The 13,381-nt window shown below is 46.0% G+C and overlaps 2 long non-coding RNA genes across 3 annotated transcripts in view; one reads left to right on the forward strand and one right to left on the reverse strand.

Annotated features, from left to right (window-relative positions):
* Positions 1 to 6,528, reverse strand: part of LOC126500141 (uncharacterized) — a 25,097-nt gene extending 18,569 nt beyond the window's left edge. The window contains exon 1 of the long non-coding RNA XR_007591257.1: positions 5,828 to 6,528. This is a non-coding gene — a long non-coding RNA (uncharacterized lncRNA). The remainder of the gene's footprint in view (positions 1 to 5,827) is intronic.
* The window catches only part of LOC126500140 (uncharacterized), a 14,214-nt gene extending 2,184 nt beyond the window's left edge, over positions 1 to 12,030 (forward strand). The window contains exons 2-6 of one of the 2 annotated variants that reach the window (XR_007591255.1): positions 4,019 to 4,785; positions 5,465 to 5,552; positions 7,521 to 7,737; positions 10,706 to 11,216; positions 11,437 to 12,030. This is a non-coding gene — a long non-coding RNA (uncharacterized lncRNA). Of the gene's footprint in view, positions 1 to 4,018; positions 4,786 to 5,464; positions 5,553 to 7,520; positions 10,153 to 10,705; positions 11,217 to 11,436 lie in introns of those variants that run through there. The other variant, XR_007591254.1, reaches the window with a different exon arrangement.
* The last annotated feature ends 1,351 nt before the right edge of the window (positions 12,031 to 13,381 follow it).

Consider the following 13,381-nt stretch of genomic DNA (forward strand, 5'->3'; position numbering starts at 1 on the left):
TATTTAAAATATACTATTTAAAATAGTAAATATGTTCATTTACTAATATTATTTAAATATTCTATTGGTTGGCTTTTGTTTTTTTGAGACCGGTTTCTCTATGTAGCCCTGGCTGTCCTGGAACTCACCCTGTAGACCAGGCTGTTTCTACCTCTTGAGTGCTCAGATTAAAGGCACGCACCACTGTTGTGGGAGCAGCAGGGCAGGGCTGCGTTCTGACAGTCCAGCCGCCCACACGGCTAGCTTATGCCCCGAAATAATTACACGGAAACTGTATTCTTTTAAACACTGCCTGGCCCGTTATCTGTAGCCTCTTATTGGCTAGCTCTTACATATTAATCTAACCCATTTCTAATAATCTGTGTAGCCCACGAGGTGGTTTCCCAGAGAAGATCTTAACCTGCATCTGCATGGCGTGGGAGAATCATGGCACTCCCTGACTCAGCTTTTTTCCCCAGCATTCTGTTCTGTTTACTCCACCCACCTAAGGGTTGGCCTATCAAGGGGCCTAGGCAGTTTCTTTATTAATAAGAAATCACTCCCACATCACACCACCATCGCTTTATAGCTAAATATGCTATTTATGCCGATTGATCAAATTTATTTATATACTAACTATATACATTAGTTATTACTAATAATAGTAACTACATACACAGAAAAATGAGAGCAATTACAGAACCAGAGACTATTTCAATTTGTATGCATATTGTAAAAAATTGTGATAGAATTTTCAGTAATGTATTTCAAGCATCAAAATATGATACAATAAGTTATAATCCGTTGCGAAATTGGAATATAAACATGAATCCAAGGAGAAAAGAAGATGATGTGGAATTTGTGGTAGTAAAAGAGTTGGGGGCTGTAGCTGGGTGGTGGTGGTGCCCGCCTTTAATCTCAGCACTTGGGAGGCAGAGGCAGGTGGATCTCTGTGAGTTCCACGCCAGCCTGGTCTACAAGAGCTAGTTCCAGGGCAGGCTCCAAAGCTACAGAGAAACCCTGTCTCAAAAAACAACAAAACAAAAAAAGGAGCTGGGGGCTGCAATAGTTTAGTGGGTAGGAACTGCTCGTCTGGCTGACCGGATCTGCGTGGGAGGGAGTCCCCGTCACCCACAAAGAGAGCATGGCTATGTGTGCTGTAATCCCAGAATTCCCAAGAGCTTTCAGCTGAGGGAGGGACTGCGTCTCAAGGGCCGAGGTGGGGAGTGGGAGAGGACACAGTTGACACCCTTACGGACCTGCACACGCATGCGCATATATCATACACAAACACACACACACACACACACACACACGGGAGAGAGAGTGCGGCCCAAGCTATGCCCTGTGTCAAAGGATGGGTCGTGGGGATCTCTTCTCTGCTTCCGCGATGTGGATCCCTGGAATCAAACTCGGGTCGTCAGACTTGGTGGCAGTGCCTTTGTCTGCAGAGCCATCTCACCGGCTGGATTTTAGATATTTTTCAGAGCATACCATGGTCAGTGAAGATCTGCATGGTATTTGCAATCTTTTGGTCACGTATGAGTGATCTAGCAGTTTAACTTTAAACAATGTCAATAGGTATTATACACCCCAAATCACATGCCTTGCCATTGATCAAGTTTACGGTAAGGACTAGAGAAATGGCTCATAGGTTAAGTGGGTGTGCTGCTCTTTCAGGAGACGGAAGTTCAATTCCCCGCATCCATGTCTGTCGTGCGCGCGCGCACTTAAACAATTAAAAAACAAATCTGAGAAAAGATGAAAATCGGAAAATGTGAGAGAGAATATAAGGCTTTCCAAGCTGATTTTATGAGCTATGCAAGTAAAACCCGAAGACAACTTGCTCAGTAGCCAGGCCTCAGACCTCAGGACCGAGTGGCACCCTGTTTATATCGTCAGTGGAAACCTGTTTATATCATCTGCCCGAAGATGAGCTCCACCTTTAGGCTTGTCCCAATCTGTTCTATTGTTTTCCTCTTCAGTAAGCAGAGAGCAAGGAACCCGCCACCTGGGAATCTCCATCATCGGCCACTACTCAATAACAAAGAAGCAATCTTCTGAAACGTTTAGCTTTAAATAACTCCAAAGTGTAGAGACTCACAAGCCTAGGACTCTAGGCCAGGCCTTCTCTGGCGACAAGTCCACCTGGGATGTGCCGTAGACTCTGCCCACATCAGCCCGTTTTCCAGTTCTGAAACAGTTACCGTCCCCAGTCCCCGACTAGGCTTTCTTCTCAGCAACTGCCTGGTTCTCAGAGTCAGGCATCTGTGACCCTGCTCCTGGGTGGCCCTAGGTTACCTCAGGAGGGGGTGTGAGACAGAAAAAGGAGAGGGAGCCTGACTTTGACAGTGGACTCTAGCAGGGAATTCTTCTCCCCCAGTGTTCCGTTTAGCTTCCCAGGGAGCTCTTCGCCCTGGTCCTGTTCTTGCTTCCAGTTTCAGGCAGCCTTGAACCCGCACTGGCGCGGTGACGGGGAGAAAACTGAGACTTCCTTCTTCCTCAGCGTGATTTCAATTCTGCTGCTCCTTTTCAGTACATTTATTGCCGTCTCATTTGTAGTTTATTTAGTTACTTTATAAGTTTTATTTATTTTATTTTCTGTGTATAGTGTTTTGCCTGCAAGGGTGTCTGAGCACCATTTGAGTGACTGGTCCAGCGGAGGTCAGAAGAGGAGACAGGTCCTTCGGGACAGCATTTGCCGGTTGTGAACCACCATGCAGGTGCTGGGAATCGAACCTGTGTTCTCCGCAAGAGCAATCAAGGGCTCTTCAGTGCAGAGCCACATTTCTGGTCAATTATTTTTATTTTTAAAGATATTATTATTCTGATTCTGGGGACTCTGCGTGTGTGTTTAAGACAATGTCTTCCCACCCACTGAGACAGTGGGGCTGATCTATTGGGAGCTCACCAAAGCCAGCTGGACTGTGACTGAAACAGCATGGGATAAAACCGGACTTTCTCATCATGGCGAACAATGAGGACTGATGAGAAGCCAAGGTCAATGGCAAGGGGTTCTGATCCTACTTCATGTTCCGGCTTGGTGGGAGCCTAGCCAGTTTGGATGTTCACCTTCCTAGACATGGACGGAGGGGGGAGGACCTTGGACTTTCCACAGGGCAGGGAACCATGAATGCTCTTTGGATTAGNGAGGGAGGGGGGGAGGAGTGGGGGGAGGGGGAGAAGAGAGGGGGGAGGGGGAGAAGAGTGGGGGGAGGAGGAGGGAAATGGGAGGCTGGGAGGAGGCGGAAACTTTTTTTTTCTTATTCTCAATAAAAAAAAACAAAAAACAAAAACAAAAAGACAATGTCTTGCTATGGAGAGCTGGCTGGCTTGGTGTCTGCTTGGTAGCCCAGGCTACCCCTAAACTTGCTGTAGTCCCGCCTCAACCCTCTGAGAGTTGGGATTACAGGCTTGCACTACCATGGCTGGAATTAGGATTAATCTCTCTATGGGCTGGAGACCTCTTTAGGAAGATGGTAGTGATTTATATTTCTAAGATATATGAAAACACCTGTCTCCTCACAGCCTCGCCAGTCATTCTCACTGCTCATATTAATTCATTTGCTAGATGAGAGATAATACTTGCTTGTTTCAACGTGCATCTCTTTAATTGCTAGTGAGGGGGGTGGTTTCCCTGTCTCTGGTGGCTGCGTTTCCTCTTCTGTGATTTTCCCTGTCTCTGGTGGCTGTGTTTCCTCTCCTCTCATTCATGGCCCATCTATTTCCTTTGTGTGTGTGTGTGTGTGTGTGTGTGTGTGTGTGTGTGTGCACCCGCGTGCGCACATGCGACTTTTAAAACATCTGACGTTTCATGTCAATTAGGAAAATCAGCCACTGAAATTAATGAAGTATAATAAAGCCTTATATTCCAGTTCCGAGATGATGTCATCGCTCTAGTTGAGGTTTTCTTAGGGACTTTTTGACAAAATCATGCAAAAAATTGAAATGGAAAGAGACACCAAAGCCTAAACTAAGGTAACGGCCCAAGATTCCTTCTTCCAACTTAATTTGTTTTTAAAATGTGTATTTGTTTTAGGTGTGAGTGTATATATGTCCAAGTATGCGTATCACGTGTGTGTAGAACCCTGAGGAGGTCCGTATGCAGCCCCAGGAACCGGAGTTACAGACAGCTGTGAACCTGTGGTGCTGGAATGGACCCCAGGGCCTTGGCTACTGCGGGACGCCCCTGAAGAGTCCCCCAGCCTCTCCAACTCTTAGCCAAGTATTGCAAGTGCTCTTCTTCCTGCCTGCCCGCCCCCCTCCGGCGGAACTGCCAGAAAAGCAGACCAGCAGACATGCGAAGGGGGAGCACAGACCACCAAAGTCAGCAGGAATGGCGACCCGCCCAGGCTGACGCAAAACACACTTGTTTCTTGTTTGTTTGTTTTTTTTTTTTCTCCCCCGGCTTTAAGTGGGAGCAACGGTGTTTCTCCTAAGACTTCCAGGCTGGAAGTTTCTCATGGCTGTTTTTCCTCCTGGGGTCTTGCTAACCTGGGAAATTCCCAGTTTCCCCTGGGTTCCATCTGTGGACTGGAACACAGGATGGAAAGGTCTGAAAAGCTGTTGACTAAAAGGTGAGTGATGTGGGAGTGTCATATATCAATCTGTTGATTTCATTGGTTAAGCAATAAAGAAACTGCTTGGCCCTGATAGGTTAAAACATAGGTGGGAGGAGTAAACAGAACAGAATGCTGGGAGGAAGAGGAAGTGAGGTAAGACTCCTCAGACAGACTCCATAGCTGCTCTCTGAGGCACACGCGATGAAGCTCCAACCCAGGATGGATGTAGACTAGAATCTTCCCAGTAAGTGCACCTAGCGGTGCTACACAGATGATTAGAAATGGGCTAAATTAATATGTGAGAATTAGCCTAGAAGAGGTTAGATAGAAATGGGCCAAGCAGTGTTTAAATGAATACAGTTTGTGTGTTGTTATTTCGGGGCATAAGCTAGCCAGGCAGCCAGGGTGCTGGGGGACGCAGCCCCACCACTCCTATTACAACAGGTGAGGACTCTGTCTCCGTCTCTGGTGGGAGTGGACTCAGCCTCACCATCTGTAAGACCCTCAGGGCCTGAATGGCTCCGTAGTGAGGCTCCAAGATGTAAAGCCAGGGCACGGGCTGCTGACAGCTCTGCTCCCAATCAACACTTAACTTCACTAAGCTGTCCGCGTGTTTAATCTTTAGCAAATCGTGGGAGCCTTTGGTCTCAGATGGGTAAGAAAAGCAAATTATACGTCCTGATGTGACTCAGACCTGCGCGCAGCTCTGTAGATTCACTTTTATTTTTGTTCTAATTACAACACAGACAGAGGGAAGGTTTACAATTACACCTTTCGGAACCAGTCATTATTTAGTTACTATGCATTTCAACAATAATGCTCATGTCTATAAAAAAAATTGCCAGGTTCTATTATTATTGCCTTGGCCTAAATATAAATTTCAACACAGTGGTGATAACTGGCTTTTGGGGTTTTATTTTTAGTTATTTTCCTGAAGCCGTGATAATTTAGAAGATGTATTCTGTGTGCCCAGAGGCACCTGTAACCATACGTGGAATTATGTAACTAGAGGTACGAGCTCCTCACTCTTTTTCCCTTCTCCCCTCCCTCCCACCTCACTTCATGGGGATATACTAGAAGAAAAACAAGCATGGGGTTCTCTGTTAAGATAAAAGCGGTCAAAGGTCCTCCTTCTTTCTGAAATCGTTGCGATAGCATCATCTGACTTGGCTTTGTAGTGTATTCTTTTTCTTTTTGTTTGAGACCGTGTCTCACAATATAGCCCTGGCTGGAGCTCACTGAGTAGAGCAGGCTGGCCTCAAACTCACTTAAAGAAACCCACATACCTCTGCCTCCTGGGTGCTGGGATTAAAGGCTCTTGTCGTCCCACTCCTCCTTAGAATGCTCTTAACAACAGCACTTGCGACATTAAAATCCAAGCTGGAAAACGCCACTTCCGTGCTCATAGTCCTCACAGGGCCTTTCCTTCTCAGCCCTGTCTCTCTTCCTACCCCCTTGGTCACTCAGTCCCCCACAGTCGCAGGGTCTCTTCTTCATCAGTGTTCATGAGTGGCTTCCTCTTTTCCTTGGATCTGGTCACCTCGGTGGAGTCTCTCGGCTGCTTCTTTTAAAGCACGTGCGCCCTCTCATCTCCTTTAGCGATCTCTGCCACCATCTCACACACAGCATGCTTCTTCACCTGTTTGCTGCCTCCCCTTTAGAATGGGACCCAGTTCCCATGGGGCAAGGCAAGAGCTTTGCCTGCTCCAAACCCGATACCCAGGAGAGGACTTGTCTCACAGTAAGTGCTAAGGAAATGTTTGCCCAATGAGTGAATCAAACAAAGATACACTGTGGCCTTGTTTGATTTGCAACATTGCACAAATAGCAAATTTTTCATTAAAACTTTACCAAAAAAGGTCAGAAACTTTTGAATTGTCTAATGATGACGACTGTCCTTTTAATGTAAGATTAATGTCTTCTCTTATTCTCCTTCCTCAAATGTTTGGTCTGCCAACTTTCTGCTTTTCTTTCTGTCTTTTCTCTACACAGGTATCACCAAGACAGCCTGCTTCAGTTTCTTGTCTTAGTTCATATATATATATATATATATACTCTATGAGCACCTACATCTGCTTCTGTGGCTCCCATCATCCCTCGGCCTTAGATTTCCAACTTACACGTCCAGTGCTGACGCCGAGCCCCATTCAAGTTTTAAAACCTCCCATGTAAAACCAGATTTATCTTTTTCCCTTAAAACTGGATCCTGTTCCAGCAATCTGTTCTGCTAATGGTGTTACCTTCTTCCAAATGTGGAAACATCTCGAGGCTCATAGCCATACAATGTTACATCATCTGGCTTCACACTGTCAAGTCTGTTGCCTCTCTGGAGAAGGCCTCCTTCCCTTTTGTTATGTGAGACCCTGTATTTCAGCACGCCCTGAATCAGCTGCCAGCACCGGCCCACTGACCACACTCTGGGCTAACGGTTCAGCTGAGGCTAGCCTTTCCTCCCTAGTTCATGGCTAAAGACTTAATTCTCTTGCAGAAATAGAGACCCGATATTGTCCAGTTTTGCTTTTAAAAAGAAAAGGCTCTTTCTAGTTTATAGAAAATTCAGCTAGTCACAGACAGAAATGAAAACGTTCAAATCAGCACTGTTGAGATGGGTCTGTGGGTAAGCGTGCTTACCATGCAAACCCGATGACATGAGATCAATTCCCAGAACCCCCCTGTGGCAGAGGTGAGCCCACAGGCACAAGCATGCATCATACATACATGTGCACACAGGTACAATAATAATAAATAAAAATTTAGGTCAACCATAGTGATTAATTTAGAATTGACCCTTGACATTTTGAAGTATATCTGTGTAGTTTTCTTTCTCTGAGTATAAATGTCTGTTCAATTTTTAATAATATTTTTAAACCATCAAGGGATCATTTCTATCTTTTTTCGTTGTTGTTGCCCAGTGTGTAAATCTGCTCGCTGAGTCCACTGGACTTCCGTGATGCTGTTTTTATATGACCGCTCTTACAGGGGAGCCTACAGACCTGGTGCAGCCGAGCAGATGCATCCTCTCTGGACTTCGATTCCGGAGCTGTTGACTCAGAGTCCCAGGGATGACGCAGAGGCCACTGTGGCCAGGCACAGCAGCTAGGGCAGCTGCATCCGGTTTCCAGTCGAGGAGGAGACAGCTGTTATGAGGCAGTATGCAATGTCCTGCGTCCAAAGACTTGGCAGTGTGAGCCATGGGGTCAGTCCTTGGCGGCTGGGGTGATGACCTCCTGGGAGCAGCCCTGTGGAATGCTTGGGTGTGGCTTTTTTTTTTTTTTTTTTGGCCTGAATGATTCTCCTTCCCACCTTTGCTTCTCAAATTAGCTTAAAAGTTGACTTAATTCATTAGCCACAAAAACTAGGGTGTCAACAAGAGCTAGCTCTTAGATAGTGCCTTCTGTGTGGCAGGTGCTTGTCTGAATACCTTGTATATCTTAACTTGACATTTTTACCGCAACCCTAGGAAAGAGAGATGGGCATTAGCCCCATTTTATGGATGATGAAACTGAGCTACAGGGAGACTAGGTTACTCAACCACGGCTACCCAGCTGACGCTCAAACCCCATCACTCTGGCCTAGTTCTTGGGAGCCTCGACTGAGTCACACCTTGTTTTATAACTTGATTTCTTTTCATGTAACACATTTAATGAGCGTTTCATTTTGTTAGATATTCAGCTAAGATGCATACTGTTCAAAGGGTGACTCACTATTTAAGCAACTCCCTATTGTTAAACATTAAGGACATCCCAACGGATAAACTTTTTATTTTAATTTTTAGGTGACCATACAAAGTCACAGATGGCTTCGTCAAGTCATTTTAACACACAGTTGTCACTTGCTTTGTTATCATTTGATCCCTGCTATACCGTGGCTTAACATGCATGACTTATTTCCTTGCAATAAAGTCCCAGAGGTGGGATGCTGGGCCAAAGCAAAATTTAATTACCTTCTAGAATGATAATCTGTTTTTTTAATACACAGCATTATCTATGAGTTATTGACATTGAACATCTAAGTGGGTTTTGTGTGTGCATCTCATGAAAAAAAATGACAGATCTTTCCCTTTTAAATTTGGAATTCTTTAAACATTTAAAAACACAATTTTAGGGACTGGAGAGATAGTTTAACAAGTTAAGTATGTGACAGAGATGGGAGTCTGATCCCCGGAACCAACGTCAGAAGCCTGTGTTGCTGGCCTGTGCTTATAATCCCAGCACAGGGGAGAGAGAAGACGGGGCTCCCTGGGAGCTTGCTGGTTAGCTCATCTCAGTGACAGACTCTGCTTCAGAATCCTGAGTGGATGGCTTCTGAAGAATGCTACAGACCTGCACACGTGCAAGCATGCACACTTGGTCATACATGTGCGTTCTCCACATGAACACATGCACACACAAAAATTTTGCCCATTTATTCGGTCACTTTGCAAATGGTTTTCATAATCATCTATAATGCTGAGACTACATCAAGACTCTTTTTGCCTCTTTTGTTTCTCAAGACAGGGTTTCTCTGTATAGCCCTGGTACTTGCTTTGTAGACCGGGCTGCCTTCAGATTTACAGAGGTCCACCTGCCTCTCCATCCTGAGTGCTGGGGATTACAGGTGTGTGGTTCCACGCCTGATCTAGATAACTCCTTAGTTGAGACTGCCACGTGAGTTCAGGTTGTGTCAAGCTAGAACTCACCAGCACACGCACTTTTTGGAAAAGTGTCAGAATAGAGGAAACAAGAAAATAGTTTCAGCTTAGAATTGTGTGTCTAATCCCTTGTAAATTGTATGAGTAACGTCTCAGATCTGGCTCATCTTTTTCATCGACATGTGCGGTCCTCACCATTCCTAGGTTGACTTCAGATAGACACTGATACATGGAGCATTATGAACAATCCTTGAGAATACGGAAGTGTGGGGCTGAAAGAAAGCCCAGCCAATTAAAGGCACGCACTGCTCTTGCCGAGGACTGTCATTTAGTTCCTAGGACACATGGCAAGTAGCATAGAACAGCTTGTAACTCCAGCTCCAGGGGTGGTGTAAGAGGTTCTTCTGTTTGTGTGTTGCTTTCATTGGTTGAATGAAGAGACTGCCTTGGCCTTTTGATAGGGCAGCCCCTTAAGTGGGCGGAGCAGACAGAACAGAATGCTGGGAAGAAGGGAAGTGTGGCAGAGGCCATGATTCTCCTGCCCGAGATGGACGCTGGTTAGATTCAGGCCGGTAAGCCACAGTCAGGTGGCAATACACGTTAATGGAAATGGGTTAATCAAGATGTGAGAGTTAGCCAATGAGAGGCTAGAGGTAATGGGCTAGGCAGTAATTTAATTAATACAATTTCTGTGTGGTTATTTTGGGTATAAGCTAGCCGGGCGGGATGGAACAAAGGGCCCGTGCTCCTCCTCACAACACAAGGGATCTGATGCATTTGGCCTCTGAGGATACCTGAATTTATATGTATGTATGTATATGTATATATGTATATCCACATATAGACACCCATCCAAATATGTAATTGAAAATAATCTTTAAAACTGTTGGCAAGTAGAAGGAATTTGTCACTAAGAATCATATATATAATTCCATTGTGTGAAATGCACTGATTCTATAGACAGAAAATAAAGGAACGATTGCCTACAATAGCTGTTGTGGGATATTTGATCACACTGCGAACACTGAGATTGTGTTGTTTTCTGGAAAAACCTGCTCCGAGTTATGTTGTGGCTCAGACTTGGCACACACCTTTAATCCAGGAACTTTCTGCTTGAATGTTGTAAACAGGGTTAAATAAAACCAGCCGTAGGTTCAGAGGCTGAACAAGCAGCCAGTTGACAGGAAAGAACCATAGAGAGTAAGGGGAAGTTGGGAGGACAAGGGAGAGAGACACACAGGAAGCAGAAGAGAGGGAGATCGGTTGGAGGAGCTTTGGTTTGAGACAGCGTAGGAGAAAGGCTCTTTCTGGGGTGACGGCAAAGGATGAAGCAGTGGGGTGCTTTCTCTGCCTGTCTAAGCCAGCAGGTTTTCACCCCACCATCTGGCTTCCAAGTCTTGACTGATAAAATAGAACATTAGAGACAAAATTAAAAACAACACGTGGCTAACAGGAAAACAGTTTCTTTGGGAGGCAGTTAAAATATAATCAATTTAAATCTAATGTTATTGTTTGTTTTTGTCTTTTGACACAGGGTTTCTTTGTATAGTCCTGGCTGACCTGAACTCACTCTGTAGACAAGGCTGGCCTACAACTCACAGAGATCTACCTGTCTCTGCTTCCCGAGTGCTGGGGTTAAAGGCTAAAGGCATGCACCACTACCACCTGCCTTAAATCTAGTGACTCTTAATGGTAAAGGCGCCACCTAGCCAAAGCCCCGTGTAGACCGCTGAGAACAACAGTGAGAAATGGTACGGGAGAGTAGGTCTGCTCATTCCAGCTGTCCTGGTGGGGTGGGGGGAGGCTCCTGGCTCAACACACGACATGCAAACCAGCACAAGCTCAGCTTCTGTAAACTGGAGAAATCTGTAACAAGGCACTTGGTAGCTTGCGATGTCTGCCCTTCTCAGAGTGTTGGCTTTGTCCCCACAACTGAAGACCAGTCTCCAGACGTTACACACCTGCGGGGAGGAGGGGGAAGAGGTAGCAGAGGACCTACAAAGGCTGTCGTGATCATCTGGAAGAGGAAGAAGACGCCTAACCAGGTCAGGGTCCACCATGGTTGAGAGCATCAGATTCAAACAGTCCGTGAGCAAGGCAAGACCTTTCTAGGAAAAATATGGTCTGTTTCTTAAGACAACCAATGAAAACAGAGGCTGTGGTTTGTCTTCATGGATGTGGTAGGGGTTGGAGAAGTTTGGCTGCTCACCAGGTTTGAGGAGGGGTCAGATATAGATAGTTCTTTTAATATTTTTTTCCCCCCAGACAGGGTTTCTCCGTGTAGCTCTGGTTGAGCTGGAACTTGATCTGTGGAGCAGGCTGGCCCTGGCCACGTGGCTCACTGACAGGGAGCTGGAGTCTGCCTCCTCTCTACCGCCTACCCTCTCTTCTTTATATACTCCCCCGGGAGCAGAAGGGAGCGAGCTTTTCCTTCACTTGCCCTATGGTGACACCCTACTCCCATAAACCCCGAATCCTTATATCAACATCTCATAAAATAAGCAAACAGATAATGACAGTAAGCCCTGCGAATTGGATTGCAGAAGGGAAAGAAGAAAGCATTTGAAAAATAATTGGAATTTCTGCACCGCTCTGTTTTGAATGCCAGAAGCCAAGTATTAGGTTCATCTTTGGATCCTCTTTAGGAATTGCTAATTTCCACCCTTTCTGTGAAATGGATGTCCTGACCCGACCGTGCCAGCGATCCAGGGCAGTAAGAGAAGAACCATGTCAGAGAATTGTATTACCCAGTGACTAGCGATCCTTTGGGACCCGCCAGGAAACGGTTCCTGCTGTCCAGGACACCCAGATCTGCAGATGCTCAAGTCCTTTCAATAAAAAGGGATAGCGTTTGCTCATAATGCGCAACTTCACATCCTGTAGGTCCTCTCTACATTACTTATGCCACCTAATACAACCGCATGCTGTGCGCGTGTTCATTGCTTCAGTCTACATATGTTTGGTCTCCGCTGAGCTACCTCAGTACATCCTGAAGCCCAGCACACAGTGGTCGCTTAGCGGGCAGAATGCATTTGTATGGATGTGACTGAGGCAGGGTTGGGTGGGGAGAGTTTGCCTGGGGGCGGGGAGCAGCGTGGAGATTTCCTTGTCTGCCTGTGTTCCTTGTTTAGTCAGAGGTCGATGGAGAGGTAGTTTTTTCATAACCCAGTGCTCTTTGCTTGAGGTCAGTTCAGACCACTGTCAAGTGCCTTCCCAGATGCAGAGAATCCCGCGAAGTGGACAAGAGTCCTGGCCAGAATGCCCTGACAGGTGATTATTCTGTCTTTGTTGGCTCACTTTTTGACCAGACACTTCATTTTTTAACTGGTCTCACCATTTCTTCACGCTGCTGTGAAATCTGCCTTCTGGAACTTTCCCCGTTTGTTTGGGTCCCACTCTCTGAAGTTACAAAGAATGTGTCCGTTGGTTCAGCACGACAGTTCTTCAAACACTTGGAGACAGCCATCACATCGCCTACCTGAATTTTTCTCTTTCGCAGGTAGAGTAACTTCAGGTCCTTCTATTGAAGTTCTATACACAGTATATTTACCCAGAAAATGTGTGAGAAACATCTCTAGGACCTCAGACACAGCTTAGTTGTTTAGTTGGTTTATTTTTTCTTGTATTTGTTCCAGTGAAGAAATAATTATTTCTCACAGTAATGACAAATGCTACAACACAGAGGCACGTAGCTCAGCAGAGACGCGCACTTGGGAACTCAAGGCTGTCTTTGGTGTGTGTGACTGAGACGCGAGAGTAGGAAGTAGTAGGCAGGATGTGGCAGAGAGAGAATGTACCGAGTGGCCATGGGACACGTAATGGAGGGGTCATTTCCTCACCCGTGTATTTACCGTCTGCTTATGAGAAGGATTAAATCCACCTCTTGTCAAAGAGATTGCACGAGACAAGAATGTGCCGAGTTCTAGGACAGCATTCACACGAATCCCAGCAGGTGTGCCCTCAGTCTCTGCGATCTCTATTGCACACCCAGTGCTCACATGAATCCCAGCAGGTGTGTCCTCAGTCTCTGGGCTCTCTATTGCACACCCAGTGCTCACACAAATCCCAGCAGGTGTGCCCTCAGTCTCTGCGATCTCTATTGCACACCCAGTGCTCACACAAATCCCAGCAGGTGTGCCCTCAGTCTCTGCGATCTCTATTGCACACCCAGTGCTCACATGAATCCCAGCAGGTGTGCCCTCAGTCTCTG

The sequence above is a fragment of the Alexandromys fortis genome, unplaced genomic scaffold, assembly GCF_014885135.2.
Source record: "Alexandromys fortis isolate MF-2015 unplaced genomic scaffold, M_Fortis_MF-2015_v1.1 scaffold_38, whole genome shotgun sequence".
In the NCBI taxonomy this organism is placed as follows: Eukaryota; Metazoa; Chordata; class Mammalia; order Rodentia; family Cricetidae; genus Alexandromys; species Alexandromys fortis.